Here is an 11,404-nt window from a genome sequence, read left to right as displayed (position 1 = left end):
GGGAGGGGCCAGGATCACTGAAAAGGAACCCGAGAAGAGGAGGATCTTGGCCGCTCTGTGCAAATCCACTGCACAGAACAGGTAAATATAACATGTTTGTTATTTTTATAGAAAAAAAACAAGATTTTACAATCACTTTAAGCAATCATTTAAAAAAAAATCTTCTTTTAAAGGGGTGTGTCCTATACCCTCATACTTTTTCTAATAGGTGTCCCTCGTTCCCATCTCAGAACGTTTGAAGGTATTGTTTTTTGTGCGTGTTGAATTTTCTAAAAATGAAGTGCGTATCAATGTTTTACCTAAGTTTTAAAAAAGAAAACAATTCTAATGTGATTACACATGCACCAAGCAAAATAGTATCTAAAAAGCTGTACCCCATGCTGTCAAAACAAAAAAGAGCAACATAAATGCCAGTAATTATCACTGGTTACACCGCACGTAGGATTTTTACTATTTTTTTTTCTTTTACAGTTGCCTTTAGGCCCCTCTGTGTTCTCTCCGCTGTTGTCTATATGACCTAACAAAGCCCTGAACAAGCTATTCTTGTGTTGGCCCTTATTACCTATCTAATCTCTCTGTGAAATGTTTGGAGTTTGAATGCGTCCTTCCTCCCAGTAATCGATTCTCAGAATCTGTAGAGTTCCCCGGTCCAGGTAAACTACACAAAGCCTGGCTGAGGCTGACAACATAAAGCAGTCACAGGCCTGAGATGAATGAAGCGCCTCTGTGACAGCACGTTCCACATACAGATCACTATGGTCCGTCAACTGTAGCAAAATGATTTCACGTCACAGGGCCAGGTATTAGTTTAGATTCAGACAGGACATCTGCTGCCCAACTGTCATGGAGACCTTGCATGGTAGGGGGTGTGGGGGGGCATTTGACTTCTTAAAGCAATGATTACATTTTGGATTAGCAAAAGGGCAATGCAAAAAAAAAACAATGTTTCTTTTATATAGACAGTCAGGCAATTAGCATTTTCAGTAGTAGAGGTTTGAAAATGCCAACCTAAGTGTTTCACTCACAGTGCATTTTCAGTAGTAGAGGTTTGAAAATTCCAACCTAAGTGTTTCACTCACAGTGCATTTTCAGTAGTAGAGGTTTAAAAAATGCCAACCTAAATGTTTCACTCACAGTGCATTTTCAGTCAGTCCGGTGCTTATGTTTTGTTTTTTAACTTTTTCTATGAACTTGGTCCTTGCTTTAATTCAAGCCGTTCCCCCATGTTATATTACTGCTTTATCAGAAAGCCCAAGACTCCTATTTTCTGAGGCTACAACCATTAGTCCACATTTTCAAACTTTTTTAACATGGAGCAACCTTTGAATTAACTTTCAGTTCTTAAAGCGCCCCTGCTAATAATTATAACGTAGGCTGCTTTCACACAGGGGGGGGCGTCATTTTTGTGGCGCTATGTGGTCGCTAGCAGGGCACTTTTAACCCCTGCTAGTGCCTAAAAAAGGGTTAAAACCGCCCACAATGTGCCTCTGCAGCAGCACTTTGCCGGCAGTTACATCGGCGCTGGCCATTGATTTCAATGTGATGGGGTGCTTTAGGAGCGTTGTATTCACCGCTCCTACAGCGCCTCAAAGATCCGGCTAGCAGGACTTTTTTTTTACCGTCCTACCTTAGGCTTTCACATTGGAGTGAAAGGAGAGGCACTTTCAAGGCGCTTTGCAGGTGGTATTTTTAGCGCTATAGCGCCCGCAGAGCACCTCCGTGTGAAAGCAGCCTTAAGCTCACAAGAAATGAGTGTGAACAGAAAGTTGTGGGTATAAGAATAAATAAAATAATTTAAGGAATGTGTTCAATTTAAAGTATTTTATACTCAAAGGCTGTTTTTATATGAAAACAATACGTTCAGTAATAATATTAAACTGCTTTGCAGTTGTGGTGTGGCCAGGCCAGGCATGTGTACAGCTCTGTTAGGCTGCAATGTTAGGATTCAAGTGGGCAGTCAGGGGGTTGGCAGTATAACCACAGCTCAGTTATCTCTTCTTACTGCCCCCTGGTCACTGGCATGAAAGAGCTCTAATGGTCATTGAGAAGATTTTCCCTTATATTTGTGGTCAATGACAATACCCACCTTGCAGAGAGCTGAGAAGGTCATTAGTGTCAATGGGACTTGATGTGAAAGGCAGAAGTTACTCGCTGATCAAGGCATCCCGAGTAACCTTTGGAAGAACCCTGGTTGAGAAAAAGTGATCTTGGGAGTGTAAATTCTGTGTGACCTTTTCAGACATCTCAGCCTCCCATCTTCACCTCTACTCTCTCTTACCATATTTTTTTATCTTAAGCCTCCTACACACGCTCGGTTTACTCGGCAAGAACCAGCAATAAAACTGCTGGTAGAGCTTTCTTGCTGAGTATACCGAGCGTGTGTACAAGGCTTTCAGGTTTCTCTGCTGAGAAACCTGAGAGTGTGTATATTTATCTGGTCACCGTTGAAACCTGTGCATGCTCGAAATTACTTTGACACATGCGCTGTAGCTTCCTAGGCATAGGAAGGGTGCAGCAAGATGGCGGAGATGGCAATGAATGTGATGAGCGCATGCTCATTGTACTCGATGACATCACCGCGTTCTTGCCTTTCAAGAGAACCGCGGTTCTTTTGAATGGAGTGTCTGTACACTCGGGCGGCAAGAGATTCTTGCCCGTGTGTACAGGGCTTCACTGTTTCTGGCCAGCTAGGGCAAAAGGAGACACTGGAACTGATGGGAAGATAGCTCAGTTACCATACGCTTTACTGGAAGATTTTGGTAATATGTACACAGAAGGGAGAACAGTTTATGACAGCTAACCTGGCACACAACCATGCTGCATCTACAGGGGGCTTCTCTATGCCATGCTGGTGTTCCTGGCAATGTCCATGGAATGCAGATATTACATTACTTAAAGTATTACTAAATCCACAACAGTAAATCAGTCTGTTGCTGCAGTAAAGCATGCTTGTTATACTGTGGAACCTAAGGGGTTAATCCTCCACTGTTTCATCCTGTCTTCTCTGATCCACCCCTTTTTCCACAGTCCCCAATTAATCTGATAATGCAAAGCCTTAGGGGCACTCTGCACATGCTCAGTTTGGTGTGTATTGCTAGAGAGTTTTTTTTTCGTCTTGGAAGAGGTCCTGAAGCCTCATAGGACATTCAGATGAGAATGAAAACTCCTCCTACAAGCTTTAATCAGACACTGATAGAAGTCACAAGACTCCTATATACTGCTCATGAGAAAGGGTATTTAGCAGTTTATATTTACTAAAAATAATTGCATTTCCATGTTCTGTGTACTATGGGAGGCAATATATAGTGAATGCAGGCTCCTGAGTTTAGTAACACTTTAAGCAGTTCTTTCCTCCTGTGAATAACAGTTTATTCTATAGTTGTGTTCCATTTGGTTTAATTTGCCTTTATACGCCCTATAGAAGTGATAAATGTGATCTGCAATGCAGTAAATACCCTCAATAGATCAATTTATAATCAAAACAAAGATTAAAAATACCTCAGTCGATGTTCTTAGAAAAGTTTTCCAGCACAATGGGTTGCACAATGCAATTAATGGTGGAGATGGAAGCCTTGGCCTGTACACTATGCACTCAGTCTTTGATATAAAGTTATACAGGGCCAGCATAGAAAAATCAGGGAGAGGCTGCCCATACTTCAAGTTACTGCAGATCAGATGGCAGCTTAGTAGGAGGCAGCGGAAGTGATGGAGCCACACCTAGTACATCACTGTGCAGTGATTTTGTTTTTCCTGCATGTGGGGGGGCAGGCGGCGCTAGCAAATCACCATCCCTTCGGAATGAACAGTTTACAGTACAGACATTTCACTGATGCTGAATCTCTAGAGCCGGATATAGAGTTTATACAGCAATCTACAAAGTTCCCACTGGTTTTTAGGGGGCCTGTAAAAAATCGTAGGCCTATATTTGTCAGAAAAAGTAAAAGAACAAAGGCTGTCTGTGATAAGGGGGCTCACACCTTGAAATACATAGAGAGGGAACTGCCCACCTGCTCCGAGCTTCCATTCTTCATCCAGGATTTGCTGTAGTGCACCCGTCCAGCCCACCTCAATGATCAGTAATCTGGAGATCTGGGAACACCAGAAGAGGAAATCACACACACACCACTGCAGCCTCCTTCCTGTCTTTTATGTTTTGAGACCGTCATGTATGAAAGTTTCAGTGCTAAGAACTTTCTCACAGTCATACCTGCTTGAAACTCTGAATTAGCAATACAGAAAACAGTGAGAGAGAAGATACCAAACCAAACCCATTACCTTACATGTAAGAAGCTCTTTGAAATGTGGCTCTAGAGCAGGAGTCTCCAAACTCAGTGGCGTCAAGAGGGTTGGTGTCACCTGGTGGGGTAAAACATGGTGTCACCCCCCTACCACGGTAAAACATGGTATTAACCGCCCCCTCAACGGTAAAACATGGTGTCACCCCCCTACCACGATAAAACATGGTATCAACCTCCCCCTCAAAGGTAAAATATGGTGTCACCCCCCTACCACGATAAAACATGGTATCAACCTCCCCCTCAAAGGTAAAACATGGTGTCACCCCCCCCTACCATGGTAAAACATGGTATTAACCCCCCCCCCTCAATGGTAAAACATGGTGTCGACCACCATCCCTCCCCCTGCAGTAAAACATGATGTCACTTCCCCCCTCTCACTTCCCCCCTCTTCCTATTTCCTACTTGATGGCATCACCCCTCCGGCGGGTGTCACTCTGGTGTGATCCACACCCCCATAGCGACACCACTGTCCAAACTTTCTTAACAAGGGGACACTTTACTGTTCTTCATAGGGGGGGGGCTAAAGTGTTGCCAGAGGAAGTAGAAAATGGCCTGGCATCAGTGGGGGACAAGCAATGCCCCATCTTTAATATTAGGAGGAGGAATAGTGCCCCATCATTGGTGTCAGTAGGACAATTAATGCCCAATCATTGGTGTCAGTGGGAGGAATAGCAACCCCATCATTGGTATCAGTGGGAGGAATAGTGCCCCATCACTGGTGTCAGTGGGAGGAATAGTGCCCCATCATTGGTATCAGTGGGAGGAATAGTGCCCCCATCATTGGTGTCAGTGGGAGGAATAGTGCCCCCATCATTGGTGTCAGTGGGAGGAATAGTGTCACATCATTGGTATCAGTGGGAGGAATAGTGCTCCATCATCAAAGTGTACATGGGACAGCCTAATTTCCAGGTGTCGGCCATGCTCCTCAATGGTACTGGCTCCCAGAATAAAATGATCGGGATTTCAGGAAAGATCCTGAAGATTATACTGGTGGAAGAAGACCATAGTTTATTAAAGTGGCTGTAAACCCTTACATATACCTAGCGATGTGACAGGCTTTCGGTGATACACAGAGATTAAACCAATCCTGCTACATACGTTGTACCTGTTTATCTACAGCCCTCAGTCCTCCGCATCCATTCAAAGTGCTGAATTATAAAGCTTGTCTGAGAGTTCAGATAAAAGGGGGTGGAGAGCTAAAGTTACACTCTGAAGAGCTCTGGGGGCAATCAGCTGGGGCCCCTTCCCCTGTCACCATTTTTTTCTTGGTGACAGGAAAACGTGTCAGAAGTGATTCATGTTTATAGCAGAGGAATGAAGCAGCAGACCAAAGTGACACTTAAGCCCCGTACACACGGTCGGACTTTTCACCGGACAAAGTCACATCGGAATTCCGACAGAATTCCATCGGAGTAAAAGAGAACATGTTTCCTATCTAAACTCTGACGAAAATTCCTCGGAATTTCCGATGGAAAAAATCCGATGGGGCATACACACGGTCGGAATTTCCGAAGGAAAAAGTCAGTCTGACTTTTTCCATCGGAAATTCCGATTGTGTGTATGGGGCTTAAGGGCAGGGCTGAACTGGGTCAAAAATTTGGCCCTGGTCTTCTTCCAGACCGGCCCAGGGCACAACACATCAGGGTACAGTGCACATGAGGGCGCGGTACAAAGCTCAGCACATCAGGGCACAGCACATCAGGGTACAGGACACAGCACATCAGGGTACAGGGCACAGCACATCAGGGTACAGAGCCCAGCACATCAGGGTACAACACATACAGGACACATCACATCAGGGTACAGGACACAGCACATCAGGGTACAGGACACAGCACATCAGGGTACAACACATACAGGACACATCACATCAGGGTACAGGGCACAGCACATCAGGGCACACCGCATTGAGGTACAGCACATCAGGACACGTTGTTTACCAGCCAGCATGCAGAGTAGCGCAGGAAGCGTGTGTAATAAGTTCTCTCTCATGTCACGCTGCAGCTGCTCCCCGCCCCCTGGCGGCCCCTCCTCTCGTCCATCCCAGATGATGTCACAAGCAAATGCGGATGGATGAGAAGAGAGGAGGGGCTGCCGGAGAGCGGGGAGCAGCTGCAGCGTGACATGTGAGAGAACTTATTACACACGCTTCCTGCGCTACTCTGCATGCTGGCTAAATCTTGATCTACCCATCAGGCGCCAGCTGTCGGCGATTCACGGGTAGATCGCAGCGGACCGATGGCCAGTCCATCCCTGCTTACGGGGGTTATTTACGAAAGGCAAATCCACTTTGCACTACAAGTGCAAACTACAAGTGCAATCACTGTAAATATGAGGGGTAGATTTGAAATGAGGGGAACCTCTGCTGATTTTATTATCCAATCATGTGCAAGCTAAAATGCTGTTTTTTATTTCCCTTGAATGTCCCCCTCGTATCTACAGCGACTGCACTTCCAAGTGCACTTTCAGTGCAATTTGCACTTGTAGGGCTAGATTCAGGGGCGTATCGTATTTACGCTTGCGCCGCCGTAAGTTATAGAGGTAAGTGCTGTATTCACAAAGCACTTGCCTCCTAACTTACGGCGGCGTAGCGTAAATGGGCCCGGCGTAAGCGCGCCTAATTCAAATGAGGATGAGGGGGCGTGTTTTAATTAAATTAATGTTGACCCTGCGTATGCTCATGCGCCGTTCATGAAAGAATCCCAGTGCGCATGCTCGAAATTCCGCTGCAAATCGTCATTGCTTTCGACGTGAACGTAAATGACGTCCAGCCCTATTCGCGAACGACTTACGCAAACGACGACGTAAAAAATTCAAAATTCGAAGCGGGAACGACGTCCATACTTAACATTGGCTGCGCCTCCTAATAGCAGGAGTAACCTTACGCCGAAAAAGCCTAACGTAAAAGACGTAACTAAATTGCGCCGGGCGTACGTACGTTTGTGAATCGGCGTATCTAGGTCATTTGCATATTCTACGCCGAAAACAACGGAAGCGCCCCTAGCGGCCAGCGTAAAATTGCACACAATTATACGCCGCCGTATTCAAGTTACGTCGGCGGAGGAAGCCTATTTTTTCAACGTATCTGCCTTTGAGAATCGGCGTAAAGATATACGACGGCGCAGATTTGAAATTGTAACTTGTTGCTGAATCTAGCCCGTAGTTAGTGCAAAGCGGATTTGCCTTTTGTAAATAGCCCCCTAAGTACTCTTAATTGAGACAAGTACACACTATAGAGGGATATGATTTGTTCATATTTCATGTCTGTGGTTTACATAAACCACTGATACATTTTTAATGCCATTGACACTCTTTAATACCCATGTTGAACCAACAATAAAGAATGAAGATTGTTACACAGGCCTGGTCATCTTGTATAGTTACAGTATAGATGGGCCTGCCAACGTCTGTCCTGGGAGGTGAGTTTATGGGGTCATTATAGGAAGTAGCTGGACATAATACCCGTCTACAGCTAAACCTGATACTCAGGAAGTTCCTCTACTTCTAGGAAGGTGAGTGTCACATCACAGCCAAGTGACATGCCAGCCTTGCCTTGCCCGGCTGCCATTTCCTTCTCCTTGACATCCAAGGCCTTAAACAAACATGGAAGTGGTGTGGAGGAAAAGTGATCTATCTCTCCCCCTTCTCAGCTTTCTACATCCCTCCAGTGTCTTCTCATCAGCCTCCCCAGACCTGTGCTTTAAGGCTTAAGTGTTTGTTCTGCTCAAAAACTTTATCAGCCTCCAACACACACAGGATATCCTCTCCTGGATTGTCCAACCCAGTCCTGATTTACACAGGAAGAGCTGCATAAAAAGATCCCTTTTCGGACATAGAGAGTAACACTGCGGAGGCTTAAAAGCAGATATGGGTTGGGGCAGGAGAAGAACACTATCCACCATCCATGGGCACCATGAGGAGGCAGCTGTGGGCACAGCCATGGGTCCTGCAAGCCAAGGCCGGCAACCTCCAGGCATCATGGAAACTCAATGGTCCAAAGAGCACCGGTCCCTCTCTTCTCTCAGCAGGTAATATCCTATTTCTCAGATTCTTTTTTTCCCACATTAGATTGACATTCAAATTCTTTTCGGCTTTTAACAACTCTTGTTTCTTTAATTGTAACAATTTATTTTTTTCAGTCTATTATTTACTTAAGACACTTAGGCTGCAGCGCTTAGTCACCAGGCAGCTTAGAATCAATAATTTAATTACAGTCCTTCCAGCAGAGTTTTAGAATTTAAGATTTAATTATATTTCATTGTCTGCAAATATTATGATGCTGGCTTTGTCTCTTTTGTTGTACATTTGTTTTTTTTTTGTTATAATTATTGACGAACGCACTCGCTGGTTAATTACTGCGCTTTCTTTTTTTTTCCATATTTTTCCCTATTGTGGCTCTCTGCAGTACATCAATTTAAACAGAATTATTTCATCTCTGTTAAAAAAAAACAAAAAAAAGAACAGAATTATTTTATAATTGTATACAATATATAGAGTTAGTTCATGTTTTTGTATTTTTTTTTCTTTTATATTCTTTTTTAGTCTTTTTTCAAATAGGCATAATGAATTTACTCCTATAATCTAATATCTATCTACCTCAGTTATTGAGCATCTTTATAAGTTCTTATAGGGATGGACTGTGATACAGACAAAGTTTCAGAATAATTTTTAGATCTATAATTCCCTCTAGATACAATTATTATTTTAAATATTTCTGCATTTGTTTTTAAAGCCAACACAGTCTGAATTGCTTATGTATTTGTATAATCTGAGCACTTGTTGCATCTGATTGTACAGTAGTATCTATTGTTCCTGGTGCTATTTTATTGCCGTGCTTGTTGATTCTTTTAAGACTTTGAAGCTGACCACAGAAGTCCAAGGATAGTCAGCTATGCAGTCATTGCTTGATAATCTAAAAATTTATTTTGGTCCCTCTTCAGGCATAAGTACATATAATACCAAAAGTATTGGGACGCCTGCCTTTACAAACACATGATCTTTAATGGCATCCCAGTCTTAGTAAGTAGGGTTTAATATTAAGTTGGCCCACCTTTTGCAGCTATAACAGCTTAAACTCTTCTGTGAAGTCTGTCCACAAGGTTTAGGAGTGTTTGACCATTCTTCCAGAAGCGCATTTGTGAGGTCAGGCACTGATGGCACTGATGTCGCAGTCTCCACTCTAATTCATCCCAAAGGTGTTCTGTTTAAATTATTTTTATTGTTTTCTCATAGAAAAAATCTTTACAAACTTTTTTTTTTTTTAAATCAACATCTCATATATAATCATAGATTCTTCATACATAAAAACATATACTTTACCATCCCAAAGGTGTTCTATCAGGTTGAGGTCAGTACTCTGTGCAGGCCAGTTAAGTTCCTCCACCCCAAACTCGCTCATCCATGTCTTTATGGACCTTGCTTTGTGTACTGGTGCGCAGTCCTGTTGGAACAGGAAGGGGCCATCCCCAAGTTGGGAACATGAAATTGTCCAAAATGTCTTGGTGTGTTGACACCTGTTTGTATTGTTATAATAATATAGTATTTATATAACACCGACACTTTAAGCAGCACTTTACAACATAAGGGCAGACAGTACAGTCACATTACAATTTAATACAGTGACCTGTGTAGTCAAACGCTATATATGAGCATTGATGCAGAGTCATGTTGGAACAGGAAAGGGCTATCCCCAAGTTGGGAACATGAAATTGACCAACATGTCTTGGTATCCTGACACCTTTAAGCCTCGTACACACGACCGAGGAACTCGACGGGCGAAACACATCGTTTTGCTCGTCGAGTTCCTTGTTAGGCTGTCAAGGAACTCGACAAGGCAAGTTTCTCCATTCCCGTCGAGGAAAAAGAAGACATGCTCTCTTTTTGGCTCGACGGGATCCTCGACAGTTTCCTCGTCGAAAAATGTACACACGACCGGTTTCCTCGGCAAAAAAAAAATTCCAGCAAGTTTCTTGCTGCTTTTTGCCGAGAAACTTGGTCGTGTGTACGAGTTCACTTCACTGGAACTAGGGGGTCAAGCCCAACCCCTGAAAAACAACCCCACATAATTTACCCTCCACCAAATTATTTGGACCAGTAGCATAAAGCAAGGATCATAAAGACATGGATGAGCGAGTTTGGGGTGTAGGAACTTGACTGGCTTGACCTCAACCCAAAAGAACACCTTTGGGATGAATTAGAGCGGAGACTGCGAGCCAAGACTTCTCGTCCAATATCAGTGGCTGACCTCACAAATTCTGGAAGAATGGTCAAACATTCCCATAGACACACTCCTAAACCTTGTGGACAGCCTTCCTAGAAGAGTTGAAGCTGTTATAGCTGCAAAGGGTGGACCAACTCAATATTGAACCCTACGGACTAAGACTGGGATGCCATTAAAGTTCATGTGCAGGTAAAGGCAGGTGTCCCAATACTTTTGGTAATTTAGTATATGTAAATGATCCAAGCACTCACTGCACATATTTTCTATCCTGTCCTTTCGTTGTTGTACCTGAGATGTGTATGCAGGTAGCTGTTGACATGTCATTTCTGCAGCCATAATCATGTATGCAAATTCCTGATTGGCTGCTAAAAATTCCAAGCCTTTTTTTTTTCTTGCTGCCTGTCCATAGTTGTGTTTCTACAACACTCAAACAACATTGAATGTATATAAGAGGAGGGGGAGTTCTAATACCTTTTTTATTAGGTGAAAATCCTACATTTTTTTTAGGTATGATCCTCGTGTTGACTTTCCCATGGTCTCCCTGGAGAATGGAATACGGCTGTATTGTGGTTTACATTGGGTTGTCTGGCAAAGGGTCCCCGTAATTGATTCCATACTTTCAGGAGTGTGTTCAAAATTCTGCCAGAGTGTATCTGTCAAAGTAAAACTTCTAAATTCGCAGCCATCGAGCACTCTAAATCAAGCTTTGATGGAGTTAATACCTCACTTAACAACCAACCTTCGCTTCATTTTAAAGTAATTGTTACAACTGGGGTATGCAAAACCGTCAGAGCAACAGACTCATGTTAAAGTGTGTGTTTGCTGGAGTCTTTAAAAAAAATAAGGAGATTTTTTCATAGGTTGTGTCTGGGATTGTTCTACCTAG

At 43.4% G+C, this 11,404-nt stretch overlaps 1 protein-coding gene across 1 annotated transcript in view; it reads left to right on the top strand.

The window, feature by feature from the left end:
* The first annotated feature begins 8,114 nt into the window (after positions 1 to 8,114).
* The window catches only part of EGFL7 (EGF like domain multiple 7), a 50,350-nt gene continuing 47,060 nt past the window's right edge, over positions 8,115 to 11,404 (top strand). The window contains exon 1 of the mRNA XM_040324107.1: positions 8,115 to 8,326. The gene's annotated coding sequence lies outside the window, so the exon portion shown is untranslated. The remainder of the gene's footprint in view (positions 8,327 to 11,404) is intronic.

This window comes from Rana temporaria, chromosome 9 (assembly GCF_905171775.1).
Source record: "Rana temporaria chromosome 9, aRanTem1.1, whole genome shotgun sequence".
NCBI classification, from domain to species: domain Eukaryota; kingdom Metazoa; phylum Chordata; class Amphibia; order Anura; family Ranidae; genus Rana; species Rana temporaria.
This window is presented reverse-complemented; position numbering and strand designations above follow the sequence as displayed.